Below are 17,164 nucleotides of genomic sequence, written 5' to 3'. Positions count from 1 at the left end.
CAACACGCGCTGCCGCCCCGGGCCGGCCCGCCCGCTCCTGCTCCAGCCCACCCAACTCCCTTCCCCGCCCCCCGAGCCCAGCGCCTGCGAGGTGGGTCCCGCAGGGGGAGAAAGTCCGGCAGCCTGGCACGGGACTGCACTGCTCTCCCCGGCTTTTGGCCTGACTTGGGGGAAATGCAGCAGCGAAATATGTTTTTTATATATTTATTAACTGAAAATGACAGCAAGACTGGCTGGTAAGTAGTGCCAACCACATTTCTTGTATTGGGCAAAGGAAGGTTTTCCCAGGTAACCCATACTCTAAGTACCGGAACCACATCATTTTCCTGATGAACAGGGGAGATCTGTCACCAGTTACACTGTGAAAGGCAWAGCTCTCCTTGGGGAAACATTATGGAAACATTTCTTCCTATTTCATCTTACCTCCCCCCCCATGTTACAATGAGATTAAATGATGACTAAATACAGGCAGCAGTAGAGATGCTTCCATTTTTTTTAAAGGAAATGGTTGATTGCACATGCATGCACATGAGTGTGCTTGTTTTGGAAGGTATATTAAATAATAAAGTAGTGGCAAAACGAACACTTCTAGCACTCCCTGTGATAAAAGGGAGAGATCTGGGGCAGGGGGATGAGCCAACAGTAATGTGATACTTCTCTTAGCCTATCCATAACCTTGCACCTCATTCAAAGAATTACTAGAGATTACTAGAACCAGCAGCTACACAATAGTTTACACTTAGTTTTGGAGCTCATCATTAAGCTTCGAAATTGTTAAACAYTTCTTAAAACCTACTGTTTCAAGCTATTATTTTTTGGAAACACCTGTCTCTGCCYCAGGAAAAACCAGCAACGTATTTGGTGGATATGCAGCTGTCATGCACAAGCCAAGCATTTGAGGAGCTCACTGATAGCAGGCAGCTAGGTAGCATTTTCAGCCCCCTGCCAGCTCTGTGGCTTGTGGGGGGACGTGGGCTGCCCGGGCACAAGGCAGGGCCTCGGCTGCTGCTCGGACTCTTCTTGGGCRCCCAGGCAGCGCAGCGGAGTCACCCAGGTCCCCCTGAGGCTGGAAGGACCCAGAGCGATTTTGCCCCGCTGCAGCCAGGGATGACCAGAGCAACAAGGKACACCCAAATTACCCATCTGCAAACAGGATGAAAAAATCATTTCTGGAGAAGGTATAAAGCAGAAGTTGGACTTCTAAAGCAGAAAAAAGGAATAAGACTTTTCTAAGCACTGTCTCTGTGACTGTGCAGCCTTAAACTACCTGAAAACCTGTTTAATAGCTAAAGTGGTGAATAGTACATWGAGAACAGAGAAGAGGTGCAGGGGGCACTGAAAGGAAAAGAAGAATTACGCTAAGTAAAAAAGTGAGAAAGAAACCATTGATGATATGGAAATATGCATATTTTTATTGACCCTTTTAAGATACRCTCTACATATTTTTCATTATTAAGTAATATGACAAGCCCCAAAACACAGACATAAAACCTTTTAATTTATCTTTAAGTTAGATGTGAATACAAGCCTATGACGTATGAAGATAGGATACAAAGATATTTCACTGACAYGCCCTTTGGATGGCTTGCATAACTCAAGACTAGTTAATTACTCAGGACTAATTTAGTTAGTGACCCTCTGAAATCCAGGCTGAGTCACCTACAATACTTGCATAAAACTAAAACATTCAAGACACCTGAACATGGCGCGCACAGTCTCRGGAATTAAGTATTCTACTTTCCTCCTGTGTATACTGTTCTGCATGTACTGCCTGATTTCTTCAAAATTGCTTTGGAGGAACATTAAAATAAATAAATAAATCTCTGCAGCACAAGGTCTAAAAACCTCCTTGCTCTGACTCATGCAGCAACAGATTAAGATTAGAGGTGCAAGGGGCATCACTCCCACTTGCCTTGCCTCTCCCTGCCACTACAGTTCATTGCTCCTGCGCAGGAATGACTGAACAGCTAACAAAAGCAGGGCCTGAATATCCACATCTTTCAGCTCAGTGTAGGTAAACAGAAACCAGAGTGTGAACTGTAGTGCTCCAAGAGTGATTGYGTGAGCCATTACGTCGTTCCTTCTGTGAAGGGAGCACCTTTCATCAGAGGAACGTGATGCATGGCTGCAGAAGTCCTTGCCTCAAATCAGTTGACTTCAATTTTAGAGTCATTCTTTGATTTTAAAAAGGGGAAGCAAGGTGGGCGAAAAAAAAAGATCTTGCAAAAGCACCTGACTCCAGGAGCAGTGACTACCTCTCATCAATAGGAGAGAACCACAACAAACCCATGACAGTGTACCATACCCATTATCTTCTATAGACTTGTAATCTTGTAATTATGGTATCTATTGCAATTCATTTCCATATGTTCACATGCCATTTTTCCAAGAGATTCAATGACTATGACATGCTAAAATATTACTTCTCTTCTTCCCACAGATATTTCCCCTTTCCAGATTTCACAAGGTTCCTCTATTTTAATGGTGCCAGTGTCCTGTAGTAATAAATCCCAGTGCCATTTTACAATTTTACAGCTGCAGCAAGAGCATGGGAGTTTGAGAAAAAGCAGAAACCCAAATCTTACATGGGTTTTGAGGCCTAGCTGCTGACTACAGCCTCAGCTTTTCTGGACTGCAGTATTTGGTTTGTGTTACAATTCTACTAAATTATTACTATATAACTTGATTTAGCACCATAGAATTTAGATTTTGTTTACATTTTATCTACAGTTCTCTAGACTCACTCAAGCACCTCCAAAACATGACAAATTCTAGAACCTTGTTACATTGGACATCYGTAAGTTGTTGGCCAGAAGGAAATACGGTCATTTTTCTGAGGGTTTTGGAACATCTCACAGAAGCTCTGCCCACATAATTATCATTTGAAAGTCTTGRGAAATGGTCACCATGCATCTCCAGCGCAGCACTAGGCAGCTCAGGCTGCTAATGCCTGATCAGTGATACTAGTGCAAATCCCTGGTATGTCAGGCCTACAGCACACATGCTAACAGTTGCTCTCACATGCTCTCTAATATATTCTGGACACAACGGCTTTACTGTGCATCTGCAAAACAGCTATGAAGCATCTGAGCAGTTATTCTCCTGCAAATCACTAGGCAGGAGATGTAATCGATCCACACGTGTGATGGATCCGGTGCAGCCCAGTTAAAGCAGATTGACAGTGTATGGGAATATATCCTGCTATCAGATCATCAGTTGTCAGTGGATGTGCAGTTGATAAGTTTCCCACATCTATACACCAGACAGGATTAACCAACTCCAACAGTACTGTTCTGTATTCGACAGAGACAGACTTTCTGCCAGAGAGCTATTTGGAATAGTATCCTAGCTTGAAGTTAAGTTGGCCATAGAGAAGTTTCTTCCTCCTTTCTTTACTGAAGACKTAGAAAGAGCAGCTTCACCAGCCCAAACTTCATCCCTGTGAATGCTTCTTTGCAAGCAGAAACCTTTGAGCAATTAAAACAAGAAATCAGACTTTCTGTCCCAAAGCAGCGTGCATCATCTTGCTGCAGTTCCACACAAAATGACACAATGATTTCAACAATGTATTTAATACTCAAAAGTTAGAGTATGGATCAAAATAAATTGGAGAAGACAACATGTGTCATCAGAACCAGCCTGCCACAATCACTGGCAACTGTTCAWCAAGCATTTAATCCAAGAAGTCTATGCCACAAACAACCCCAAGCACTGATAATCAATCTTAAACTACATGCAAGAGGCCACAAGAGATCAGACCACTTGGGAAAGTGGACTATGCCCCACAGCATAATGGACAAACTTCAGCTGGTTCCTCACATATAATCTAAGAGCAAAAGCTTCCTGCCTAGGGGCCTGACAGTTAACTCCAGGTGCATGAGCAAGACGCAAGAGGTTTTTCAACATCACTAATAACACCGTGCCCAGTATATCGCATCTAAATGGGAACATCARAGCTCAAATAAGCAAGCTATTTTATGCACAGAGTATAGGTACAAGGGAAGGGAGAAATAAATTCCCAGTTGGTCCCTACAGGTGATGTGCAAAAGCCCTAAAACTTTTATCTTCATATGAGCCAGTTACAGCAACACATTGGTGAGAGTGAGTACGTCCCTTTTCACCTCCCTCCCTCTTTTCCTTTTGCAGCGGCCAGGCTCGAGTCCTACGTGCAGGATCCATAAGYCACAATGCAAAGCAAGCCATTATTTTATCTCAGATACATTTGATACCTACAGCTGTAAATTAGAGACAGTTAGACCTATCATGTGCATTTTCACAGCAGATTGCTACATATTCTTGAAGTGTTTAAGTTTCTGCATCAACTACATCAACTACCAATTAAATAATCACAGAAAATACTCCTAATTTTTAAAAAGCAGTATAGTCTACCAATACTTATCCAATTGCTTTAAAAATAGACAGTATTTAGACCGCATACTCTGGCATACATCTTTGCCATACAGTCAGAAATCATCAWGTATTCTTTTAGAGGCTTAGCTGTCGGCTCCCAGTATTATTGCCAGCCTCAGGACTAGAAAGTATCATATCACACTAACACACACAACACAAAGCAGTTGGGTTAAGGCTCTATCAGTTCTGTCGGCAAAAAGCAGTTGCAGACAATGATTTGCTTTATTCTGATAGAAGTTGAAATACTCCACATTACACCAGATCCATCCTTCCTCTAGGTATCAGGACCCTACTAGATTAAGGATTACAAAGGAGGGAGASACACGTGTCCAAGAAAATCATTCTAGTGGTCTTAGCTAGGAGTAGCACCATGCTCTATGGACATAGGAGTGCTGCAACGCTTGGCAGGTTTCCGTTAAAAGGCAGTGACTACCGCTTTGTATGACAAATCACGTAAGGAAAGGAAATCTAAACATAGCGCACGCAGGGTACAACAGGCCTTCTGGAATGATACCTTTTGAGTCACAAGGGGAGAGGAAAGGTTCACATCCTCACTTCCYGCACGCAGACGCATTTGACCAGGGCCCCTCGGATCCTGTCTAATTCCCTCCCATCAGCGGGCACAACCCRACGTTTCCTACTCAAGAAGCGGCAGCAGGATTTCGGCCGCCGGAGGAGCTCGGAGAGCCGGGGGCTAACCGGTGAGGAGCCCGYGCCCTCGCCGACGGCACACGCGCGGACCTTGCAGAGGTGCGCAGCTCACCTCTCTGAAACCACCCGTAGATCTAGTTCTCACAGTGCCTGGTGCTGTCCGAGTAATTTCCAAAATATATTAAGACTTTCRATTCTTTGTATTATTTACTTGAGCCCTCTCCACACAAACTCAGCATTCCCCTTTCCTGGTCCCACAGCAAAGCCAGCTTTTCTACTTCATTTGGAATTATCTCCTTTCTCTCCCTTACTGGAATTAGTCTACACTTCTATTACACTGTATTTCAAAAATTACACAGCTGGCATTAATTTTCTGCTTTTACAAGAWGTTTAATAAAACTTAGTCAACTTTTCAGGCAAGAGCTCAGCATCCTTTGGGATGTCTAGTGGAAGTCTCTAAACTGTAGCTCACAGGAGCTTGCACTATTTCTTATACTCTTTGTAAGTGTATGCTACAAAAGATGCATGCAAATCTTTAAGATTTGCAAAATTCTCAGAGGCAGAAGCATTTTTCTCWGTGTCCTTTGGCTGCTCTTATCCTATATAATCTTATGACAGGAGAAGTGAAAGAAAGAAAAGCAAGCCTCAGAGCAGGGAATAGGACTTAGGCTTAGACTCCTTTTCCAGGCACGGTGTCCTTTGATTCTTTTGTTGAAGCTTGTAGTAGATTACTGGTGAAAAGGAGTCTGATGATCTCATCTGAAAGCACATCATAAAACTAGCAAAAATAAGGTACAACTTAGTATAGTTTGACARCTATGTATTTCAGAGATGTTCAGCACTGACACAAAAAACATCCCAAGACTGTTGTAGTGGGCTGGCAGGAAAGAGGAACACTAATCGAGATGGCCAGCCTCACACAATGACTGCCGTTTCATTGCTAGCTTGAACTGTCCTTCATTTCACAGCTGCTCAACTTTTTAAAATAAATATGGATACAACTCAAAAATGTTTATTACATCTCCCTTTCAAAGGAAAAAAAAAAAAAGGAAAGAAAATCCTTCCTAAAAAAGAAAAAACTTTTTTTCTGGGGGAAAGAAGTCACAAAACTTCCATTAACTGTATTGGAGATCTTACAAAAAGAAAAAATCTCTGCTTGCCTTCAACAAAAAAAGTTTACAGAGCTGCCTGTGGCAAAACATTTCAGAAAAGACTACATGACACAAATATACCTATAGTAGAGATTCATAAGGACCACAATATGTCTATTAGTTTCTCTTCAAGAACGTATCACTTCCATCTAAAAGTCATATAATACGCACATCCTCCACGCTCTACCCACTACTTACTCCMTCATTTACTTAAGTAATTAAATATTGCCCCAAAAATCTAACAAAATACAAATGACTTTTTACAACTGCTTGCCTAGAAGTTATTGCAATATCATTTTGAACAAGCAGTAAACAGACCCTACCAAAAATCTGACTTTCAGTCTCACAAGAAAGGAGTCAGAAACAAGCTGACTTTACATTTTTGAACCTACATTCCAAAAGTCACATAGCCACATGACAAACTGGTGAAGGAGGATGCAGACCTACTTACCTCAGTTTTTTNAAAAAAAAAAAAAAAAAAAAAAAAAAAAAAAAAAAAAAAAAACCACACACATGATCACATGATCTCATCTACAGATGAAGATAATAAACCAGTAACCAGAGGTGATTATTGACATTTGCTTGTAGGTAATACCAGCCTAGGTCAACTCTCCCTGCTGCTACCACTGAGAAGAATACATTTGCTTCCAAGGCTTCTTTCAAGGTCACTCACTGCTGGGATAATTCCTACTCCGTCACCACAGCTTCTCCTCTCACCCACATCCCTGCAAACAGCTCTCATTATCAGTCTCTGGCAGATGCAAAGCACCCAATCTTCTCTCACTTTCAAAAATAGCTAGCCTACCTTTCCCTTTAAATAGTTYCTACCCATTACCCAGACTACCAGATTAGATCAAAACATAGATATCTCCCCTGTCTCAGAGTTAGGCCCTTTAAAACACCCAGCAAGGCACAGACGCATAAACTCAGAGTTAATTTATGCAAAAGCAAACAGTAGTTGATGAGTAAACAGCAGGCATATGTGGTGTTGTAATTTCTGTTGTAATGACAAGGGGTCAAAATTCACAAATGCCAGGCACCTGAAAATTATGCTTTCATTCAAATATAATAGAATTTTAAAAGTAATGCTTTKGGAGTGCTTTAGCTTCTGTTTCCTGAGTCAGCAGGGTGCACTAAGGTCACATTTTTCATACTTTTCTTSGAAAATAGAAGACAGAACTTATGTTTCCATTATTAAAAAACAGCAACAAACTGAAGTTTTTACATCATTTGGCTCCAGGTGGTGTGACATTAAATAAGTCACCAAGGTAGTGATGAAATCAGAAGCATTCACAAGAATGTGACAATGTAGTCAAGATGATAAGTACTCATTTCAGCTGTGGATATAAACACAAGCTTGCTTCACAGAGCAAGCCCTCTGCTAGAGGAGCCTTATCCTCTACTGCTTTGCAAGCTGTACAGTCATTTGTGCCTCTCTCTCTCAAAGCAAATATTCAAATTGCTATGGAAAAATATATTAAAATCTGTTCTATGTTCGCTAACAAGTGTTAACAAGGAAGTGGAGAACTGTATCCAATCTGCACATTTTATTTTTCCTACATTGTTAATGACTTACCAATTGTTTCACTTCATAAAATTTCATTAAGTAACAGAGAAAGGACAGTACAAGCACACCTGAAGTACTGGAAATTTTGTATTTTTCAGCTATAAATGTAGTGAAGAGGCATGAGACACCTATTACTTCAGTAATACACTGAGTTAGAGAATTGGAGGGGGAGTAATTCAGAAGAGCAGCTGCTTCTAGTTAGGGCAACTCAGCTGGAAATCTGAGGTGTCTGTCAAACAGTAATTAAATGAGGACAAGCCTGCTATCTGAAACTGCAGCTTTTAAGCACTGGCCAACCCCCTTCCAAAATTTAATAGAAAAAAAAGCGCAAGAAAGAAAGACAAGTGAAAACAGGTTTAAGCATTGCTGAAAACATACCTCCAAGCTATCCTCTCAATAAATATTTTGGGAAGTTTGTGAACAGAAGGATTATTGTGACTGTGGTGCTGTGCGTGGGAAGAATTTACCCTCCACAACCCAACCAACTGCATCGATGACGATACAACAGCCCTCAAGGGCAATGAGCTAACTACACTGGCTCCATGTTGGTGAAGTTTTACAAGGAAGTCATTTTGCATAAGTATATGTACAGTAGGTTGCTTTCTCCAGTTCTCAGAAAAATGAATCTTCACTTGCAGGAATTCATAGATCAGACAACTCTGAAGCTACATTTCTGCAGTTCAATGTGTATCCTGGAGCAATCAAATGCCTCACAAAAAGTAACTGAGATTTGGATTTTAAAAGTTACTAGTATGCATGATCCTAGAATTGCACCACATGTTGCTTTTGACTTCTGTGGGAAGATGTGATTTATGAGAATAAATTTAAACAAATAAACAGCTATTGCTTGGCCAGATGAAGGTTAAAGGGACTGGAAAAGATGYAGTGACTATTTGAACACATGAAGGGTGTGTATATACCAAGAGGAATGTCAGATTACTGAAGAAAGCTCAAGAGGGTGTAACTCGGGGCAATGAGACAAATGTATGTGTTTTTAAGCCCTGCAATGTTGGCTCCTAAAACAATGACATTATTTGTGTATACAAAGAAGCTCTGGTCATTTCAAAAGTCATTGTTATTTGTCACTGAGGCCAACATATGTAGAAGTGAACTAAAAGGAATGAAAAAAAAAAGTTATATAAGTCAGGGGCTATGAGAAGGCATATTGGGGGCAAGCCAAGTGACCTTCTGGAGTCTCTTCATATTATCTGCCATCTATACCACTAAAAAGGCAGCAGCAGGGACTGTAAGCCTACAAAGCTCTTGGCCAGATATGATCCTTGACTCAATTTCACATTGCTTGCAGCTACATAAATTATTTCGAGGTGTTTTTAATGGATAATGTGACAGTGTATGCTAAATAGACAATTGCCAAAGACGTCTGAAACACCTATTAGGTCTGCAGGTTTCCCATAGATGGTTGAAAATTTTTCCACTAATCTTGATTATGTAGGTGGCATTTAAGGAGTACATAAAAATGTGGTAAAATGCCAGCAATGTATATGGCCTCATTTAGATGATTTTCATTACTCACCTGCTTTTGATCTTTTTATAGGAATTTTAAACTTTTGGAGATAAAATATTTATTATATATTTTTTATAATACATTATATTTTACATGTGAAATGCATGCGCAGATAAAGTTCAGAAAGGATTGCATTTGACTTGTCAAAGAGGCAAATTCCTTACTTCCCAAAAGGTTTCTCTGAATATCATGGTACCCTTTTATCTCCTAACTTTTTCCAGGTAACATTATAATAACAGACATGAACTTCTTATGTTAGGAAAGAAATAATAATGTTCTCCTGGGTAGTTATTTAGAACAGCTTTCAATGTATCAAATATAGTTTAAACTGATGCCTTGTATTGCCTGTACTTGCCCAACTATTGTTCATGTTTGTCTGCAACCAGAAAGGAATTCAATCAAGAGATGAGGACCTAATTACTCAAAGCACTCTACACAGTTATCCCGATCTCTAACAAGTTCAAATAAATCCAAAGATTTTCGCAAAGGAGAAACCATTTTCAAAAAATTTTAGCACCTACTGTTTTCAAACAAGTTTATATAGGTTGTTGATCAGCGTACTATTTTAATAGCTGAATTATTCTTACATGGATGCATGAGAAATGACTATGACAAACTCCACATATGACAGGTAATTCATATCAGTGTCAAAGAGCTAAACACTAACAGAGACTATTTAGCGTGCCTAGTGGTTTCAAATTAGCTTAACCTGTTGACATTCACCCAAGAATGCCCAGGCTTGGCTTTAAGTTACAAAGATTTTGGCCGTAATGACGGTTGCTGTCCCCATCTCTTTGTTTTCACTCCTGCACAACACTAATTACATATGAGAACTCATGAAGAGGAGAATTCAAGAAAGCGATGGTGGGGCAAGTACTAGACTAGAAAGATACATGGACAAGTTATATAACTTTTCCCTCCCACACCCTGTTATTTTCTAAAGAGTTTAAAACAGCCAAATGGATTAGTTGAGAGTTAATTGTGTCAAATCAATCTAATTTCCTTCCTTGGAAGATAACTGGCTACTGGATAAGAAGTAGCAGCAGATGGAATAAATATTGACTTTAATAGGGTTTCTAACACAGTCCAGTTGGTACCATTATAAAGTACAAAAAACAATTGGATGTAAAAAGACTTACAGAGATTAGTTTTCTGTGGTTGGCGATCAAAGTGAAAGAATATATTGAGTGGTCTTTTGCAGGGATCTGGTCTTCAACATTTTAATTAACAGCTTGACTAGTAGAATAGAGAATGTGCTTATTAAATTTACAGATGATAGCAAGCTCACAAAGCTTGAAAATAACTACCGAATATGAATCTGCCATGTCCTCCTGTTGCAGAGAAGCAAGTTTCACAGGACGTAGCCAGCGCAACCAGCAGGATATACAACCGTATGCAAAATGTGTAGGAACTCACCAAGACGAGCCGTCAGCTGGAGTACTGGCTCATGCTTTGGACACCAGACTTCAAAGACAGGCATGGACTAATGAGATAAATTGTACATACAGGGCAACTACATGAATGAGATGTTTACAAGCAGAGACTGAGAGGACCGAGGCTCTTTAGCCTACAGAAAAGAMGATGGCCAGAAAACAAGATAGTCATTTTCAACTATGTAAAAGGCTGCTCCATTATAAAATRCGGTAAATTTCTCTCTGTTTCCTAGGGATAGGGCAAGAGTGAACAGGCTTAACTGCAGCATGGGAGATGTTAGGTTTCCTTCTAACTGCAGAGTTTGTAGAAGCAGTGGAATTGATTGCGTAGGGTTGGTGGAGTCTTCATCACGGCCTAACTTGTTCTTGAAAGCCTCCTAACATCCCAGCAATCATTTTGTTAGAACTGGTTCTGCTTTGGGGCTTGGAGTAGGGTAAATAACCTCTTAAGATTCCTTCACGACTTTCTTTTTTTTAAAATAATTCTTGTGTTTGCTTTAATTCTTTAAAACCAGACTGTGAAAGACCTAGGTACAGCAGTCAACATTTAATAAAAGGAATATCTGAACGTCATCACGCCAAGAGGACAACATACAATGCCCCTAGTTAAATATATATTTTGTAGAAGCAGAGCCAGTAAGTATCATGCATACCACAAAAGACATTGAAATACATTATATACCTGTGTCACTGAAACAACTATAGATACCTGGAGAGCAGGAATATGTTTACAGAGGTAATTTGCAAATCCTGGGATACCGATAACAATCTAGAGCTCTATCCCTGAGTTTTTTACCACCTGGCTTGCTTTTGATATTAACATTTGCMCAAGACGTTTGGGTGGCTGTGATACCATGCAACTGATATGAYTGAGGATGACAGTTGCCAGAGGGACAGGCTGCTGCACAAGGAAGCCAAGAATCTCAAACTCACAGGAATGATCCTAGAAATTACAGCTGCTCAAGGGCAAGGGTTTTGTTAGTTCATTTATATCCCAACTGAAATGCATTAAATATTTGTTTGGATATTCCAACTCAAACTGGTCTTATCCAATGACAATCAGCATAAAATACAGTCTAGCTGCCTTTCCAAAAGTGAAATTGTAGCCTAGTTTCCTTAAAGAAGCAATTTCTGGGGAGGCATATGAGGCATATGTATCTATTGGGATTTGAATGCTGGAAGCACATTGTAGATGTKGTTTTCTTGTGTAAATCAGGCCTGCAAAAGAGTGTATAACCTATAGCAGAAGTTAAAACAGTTTTTCTGCATTTTTCATACAAGATGGAAGTTATGTGCAGGAACTGTGATGGTGGCATGCCAAGATTTGTAGAAATGATTGGGACAGCTGACTTCTTCCCTGAGACCCCTACGGGCACTAGACTTTTAGATATCAGACCCTCGCTGAGGCCCAGAGTCTGTAATCCCCAAATCAGATGTTCTCAAAATCACTCCTCTGGGAGCCTTAGAGAGGGAGGAGAAACGGACAGATGTGTGTACACACACACACACAAACATATGCACACCGACACCCTGCCCCCCCAACATTTCACAAATTCTAAACATGTTCAGTGGCGTATGTTGTTATGTCTTTGCATAAACAGACAACACAGCTATTTATGTAAAATACATGTACACACATATTAACATATATGACTGCATATACACATAATAYAATGTGTGGAAGCCAACTCAACAGCAAGTGACCAGCCAGCCCAAAAGGTAAATTCAGTAGCAAGAAATTATTTCTCTGGGTTATGAATTCCCAGAGCTTTCATGGGCCAGTTAACAAGTTATCACTCTCACATTTCACCCAGCAGTAAGCAAGCTAAACATATTGCAGATGAGGAAAATGCGATCTCTGAGACTCCACGGCCCACACTTTCTGAGGCAGGATGCATGGAGAGAGTTATTAAGTAAGGTTCTGTCAATTAGATACAACATTAAAACGACATCCCATCTGCTCTACAAATGTCAAAGAGCTCATGGCACCTGTTTGGGGAGGAAAATGAGCAAGAGTTTGCCACAGGTTTGGATACTCCTACAAAACAAAGCCCTCTTTGTACTAGTACTTCCCCCAGTAGAAGTCCTCTGGAAAGTTTTGGAGTATTTTTGCAGTAGTATTTGTTGACAGAGGGTAAAAAAGAGAAAATATACACCTACTCTTTCCRCATTAAATGTCTTACCACAAAAGTCAGAGAGAATTTTGCTGCAACTCTGAAGGTGTGATAACTGTGCCTATATAGTCCGCTGGTAGGAAAACACTTCCCCCACCCCACTCCCCACCCAGTAAAATACAAGTCTTTAAAGAGGACTGCAGCTGAGAACTTACACTTCCAGGATCAGAGAATCACAGCCAGCAGAATCTAAACCAGCAGATTCTAGGTCTGCACATTGCAAAAGGTACAAAGTCAATTGTCAATCTGTCACTCACTTCCCCCGGAATGTGATCAGGTTCTAGAAAAGGCAACAGAACAGCAAGAAGTTTCCTTTTCCCAATCGTGTTAAATAAAGGCAAGGTTTTTCTTGAAATGCCAGTATTACATTCCAGGAACCTCTAAATATTTGTTGCCTAAGCTTGATTTAAAATGTCTGAAGACTAGTGCAATCTGTACAAGAAAGGGAAATGGATGTTGACAGTGGATTTGAAGCAACAACTACAGCTTCTGAAAAAAAAATTACCTCTCTATGACTATCATCTTCTATGTTAAAAACCCCACACAACTTTCTAAAAGCTCATTACTGCTTTGACTTTATCATAGCTGACAATTACCTAGGCAACTGTGAAAGGAAGCTTTTTCTTTTCTAAGCAACTAGCTCTTGCTGCCTGAACTTCCATGATGCCAACAAAYCACAACCTGAGATACCGTAATTCTTGCCTTTATACAGAGTGAMAATATCACAAAAGTTAAAGTTAGAGGAAGATAATAAGTAAAAGGTTTTTGTCTGCACGTAAGGTACTAGGGAAGTCTAGAAATGATGCAAGAATAAATTTAAGAACAGGGAATGACAGGTAGTGGGATTAYGACAAAACTTTCCTGACAAGTGTTCGCTTAAGCATCTCTCTCATGTTATTCCATTTTCTGAATGTTTTGTTATTTGTTCACATATTATTTAGAATTTAGCGCRTATTTAGTGTATTCTACAGAAGCATCTGGACAGCTTTTATTTTAWTAAAGTCCCTGCAAAGTAAGTAACAAAATTTCTTTGTTTTTAATAGCCTTAGATTCACTACACAGATTTCCAGCTACACGTGGACATCCTTAGGAGTACATAAAGGTTGCAGATCACTTTTGCTGAGTTTCAATCCAGAATCTGAAAATAATTAGGAAAGTAATGGTATAAGATCAATGATTAAACCACCAGAATATACCACATACAGCATGTGCTAATRAAAGCAGCAGCTAGCTTGGGCAGGAACTGTTGCAAGTAAAAACTATGTGGCAAAATTATTTACTCTGAGGTAGTTTAGTAGTCAGCACAACAGGGTGAACTCCTAGGGGTGAGGTGACTAAGTAGCATTGAGGCCCTCAAATACACAGACMCTACGCTGTACTGCATCACCTTTAAAGGAAGGAGGGAGAAGGAATCAAAAGGCAGYTGCCAAGAAATTCTCAAGGAAATGACAGATTCTCCTGTAAGATACCCTAGCCTTTAGGTTTGCAGGACTTTTCCRTCTGTATTTTTTAAAAATATAGAGATGGGTTTTTTTTCCTTGCATTAAGAGTCCTGAGCCTCTTTGCCTGTTGCTTGCTCTTCAGTTTACACTTTCCCTTCCAAGTCAGAGGAGCAAGATCTTCTAAATTACATCAAAACTGCAGCCCTCCACTCAGCACGCTGCTCTTGCTGCTAAGCACCACTGAGCTAAAACACTCTGTTACTCTTCCCCCCTACTCCCAAACAGCTTGGGTCAGCTATTTCCAAAGCAAAATGTTCTGCTTTAGTGGTACTGCCTACACACTAATCTGTCCTTTTACCCTAGATTTCTGACACAATTTGCTCACCGGTGACACAGAGATTTTTTAGTCTGCAGCTGGAATCCAACAGGTTTCCTGACTGCTGAGTACCTATTACAAAACATAAGGAATAAAACCAGCACCGTTTGCTTCACTACAATAAGCATAACCAGGGACAAACAAAGCCATGGCCTAGTATTGGACAGAACAGGGGGACTTTAAAATAAACAAGCATAGCAGTTCCTAATGGTAGTTATATTAAATCAGCAGGACTGGCTTTTTTCTAATGAATTCAGAAAATGAATTCAGCTTTTCCAGGACAAATCTTTCTGCACATGTATTCACTTTTAGACGCACAGAGACCAAAATCTTCTGCAGCAAGCTTTTTCTAAAAGCTGAGATTAAAGAAGTTTTTCTGAATGAGCAGGGTGGTGCCAGTCCTCCTGCCACCTTCTGAAGCTCCACGCCGGCTCTGCCTGCCAAAGCGCCCAGAAAGCCTCCTTTGGTGGTGTCTCAGCAACCTGCACCATCATCCRGCTGGCCTGCACCCGGGTACTTTGTGTGATTTGGGCAAAGGCAGAGAAAGGCCACAAAACGAGCAGTTTGTACATGCCATTTTACCCCTGCAGCCCCCCACCCCCATAGCAGCTGTGATGGGGCAGGGTTTCCCCCCTACTTTCTCCCCTTTCTACGGAGAGATTTACACACATTAGGCTGCAGAGGAAATCCAATTTACTACTTCTACTGCCTGGCCCTCATTCAACACTGCTGCTTGGGGGACACATCACCGGGCACGCTGGGCTCAGCCCTTACAAAATGGGTGCCCACCTTCCCACACCCCCTCCCTGCGCCCCCACGTAGAGGGTAAACGGCTGAGCAAGGCTGCTGGGCTCACTTCAGGGAGGCAATGCTGGAAACCCACCTTGGTGAGGGCTACAAGTTCAAYACCGCCCTTTGCCCAGAGTTTTGGCCGATTTTGGGAAGGGCAAGTAGCTTCTCTTGTTTCCAAAAACTGAGCAGGACGTGCCCAGAAACAAAACAAAGATTCCTAGGGAAAGCTTGGATCAAGTTTAGGCAGTAAATGGGCATCAGAACAGGTTGCCCAGAGAGGCTGTGGAGTCTCCTTCTCTGGAGATATTCAAAACCCACCTGGATGCAACTCTGTCTAACATGCTGTAGGTGACCCTGCTTGAGCAGCGGGGTTGGACTAGATGATCTCCAGAGGTTCCTTCCAAACTCAACCATTCTGTGATTCTGTGATCAGGAAGAAGGAGCAGGGACCTCTTCAGACCCTACCAAACTAGCAAAAAGGCCAGGCAGGAAGAGAGGTGCACAGGCACACGCACACGCACACTGGAGATGGATGCGTGRCCATGCAGGTGACTGTCAAGAGCCCTCTGGCTGCTTTGATGACGGGCTAACAGCTCCACGACAGACTCTCTGCTACTCTGCTGCTGTCCGTCTAATGAAGAAAGACAAAACATAACAGTGACCCTCTAAACCCTGACAATGTGGACGACAGTCAAAACCCAGAAGAGTGAGGGAGAGAGGGAAATAAGGAGTATGATGTATATAAAGGGGAAGAGGGGGAAAAGAGATACTGAGGTTCCCTGTAAGGTCACAAGAGGGAAAAAAACAAAAATAGCAGACTAGTCTGGCAAACGTATTAAGTGCTTATGGACTAATGCAAGAGGTTTGAGGAATAAAACAGGAGGAACTGGAAGTCTTCATGCATAATAAAATATATGACTTAATTGGCATAACAGGAACTTGCTGAGAATTCACACATCTGAAATATCAATGTAGAAAGGTACAGCTTGTTCAGGAATAACAGATAAGGAGAAGCATGAATTTGTATATCAAAGTTATATCTCTACTGCTCCAAACTCTGGAATGACACAGCACAAAGCCCTATTGAGAATTTTTTTGGCATTAACAAGAGGGAAAAATAACAAAGTTCTGGTGCTGCTGAACACCTGCTATAGACGACCATATCAAGTATAAACCAGGGTGGATAAGGATTGTTTTTGAACAACAAATAGTATCTTCCCAGGGCAGAACATCTTGGTAATCAGAAAAACTTAACCACTCAAATGCAACTGAGACACAAATACCACAGGCCACTAAGCACATTCTTGATTAGAGAAAATGGCTAGAGATGGCCATGGCAGATGTAGCCTGGATGTGAAATATGCCTTGCAGAAAGAAAGCAGATGAGATATATCTCCATATTCATAAGGCTCCTGTTGCTGCCCCTTCACATGCTGAAAGAGAATGGTGTACATGAAATTATCAGGGTCMGCGCATGACAGGGAAACCATACCACAGAGTATTTATCATTGGTTCCTCATCAAATTGGAAAGATATACCACAACATTTTGGCACTGTTTAAGTTCTCACAGCAGACTTGGATAGCAGCTCCTCATATTTTGAGAGTTGTTACCAAGACATTGGTTCTGAGGCACTTCCATGGA

General features: G+C 41.1%; 1 protein-coding gene across 3 annotated transcripts in view; it reads right to left on the bottom strand.

Moving 5' to 3' along the window:
* Positions 1 to 17,164, bottom strand: part of SASH1 (SAM and SH3 domain containing 1) — a 193,109-nt gene that overhangs the window by 125,261 nt on the left and 50,684 nt on the right. The window lies entirely within an intron of this gene.

The sequence above is a fragment of the Rhea americana genome, unplaced genomic scaffold (assembly GCF_003343005.1).
Source record: "Rhea americana isolate MKP2758 unplaced genomic scaffold, rheAme1 scaffold_108, whole genome shotgun sequence".
Lineage (NCBI taxonomy): Eukaryota > Metazoa > Chordata > Aves > Rheiformes > Rheidae > Rhea > Rhea americana.
This window is presented reverse-complemented; position numbering and strand designations above follow the sequence as displayed.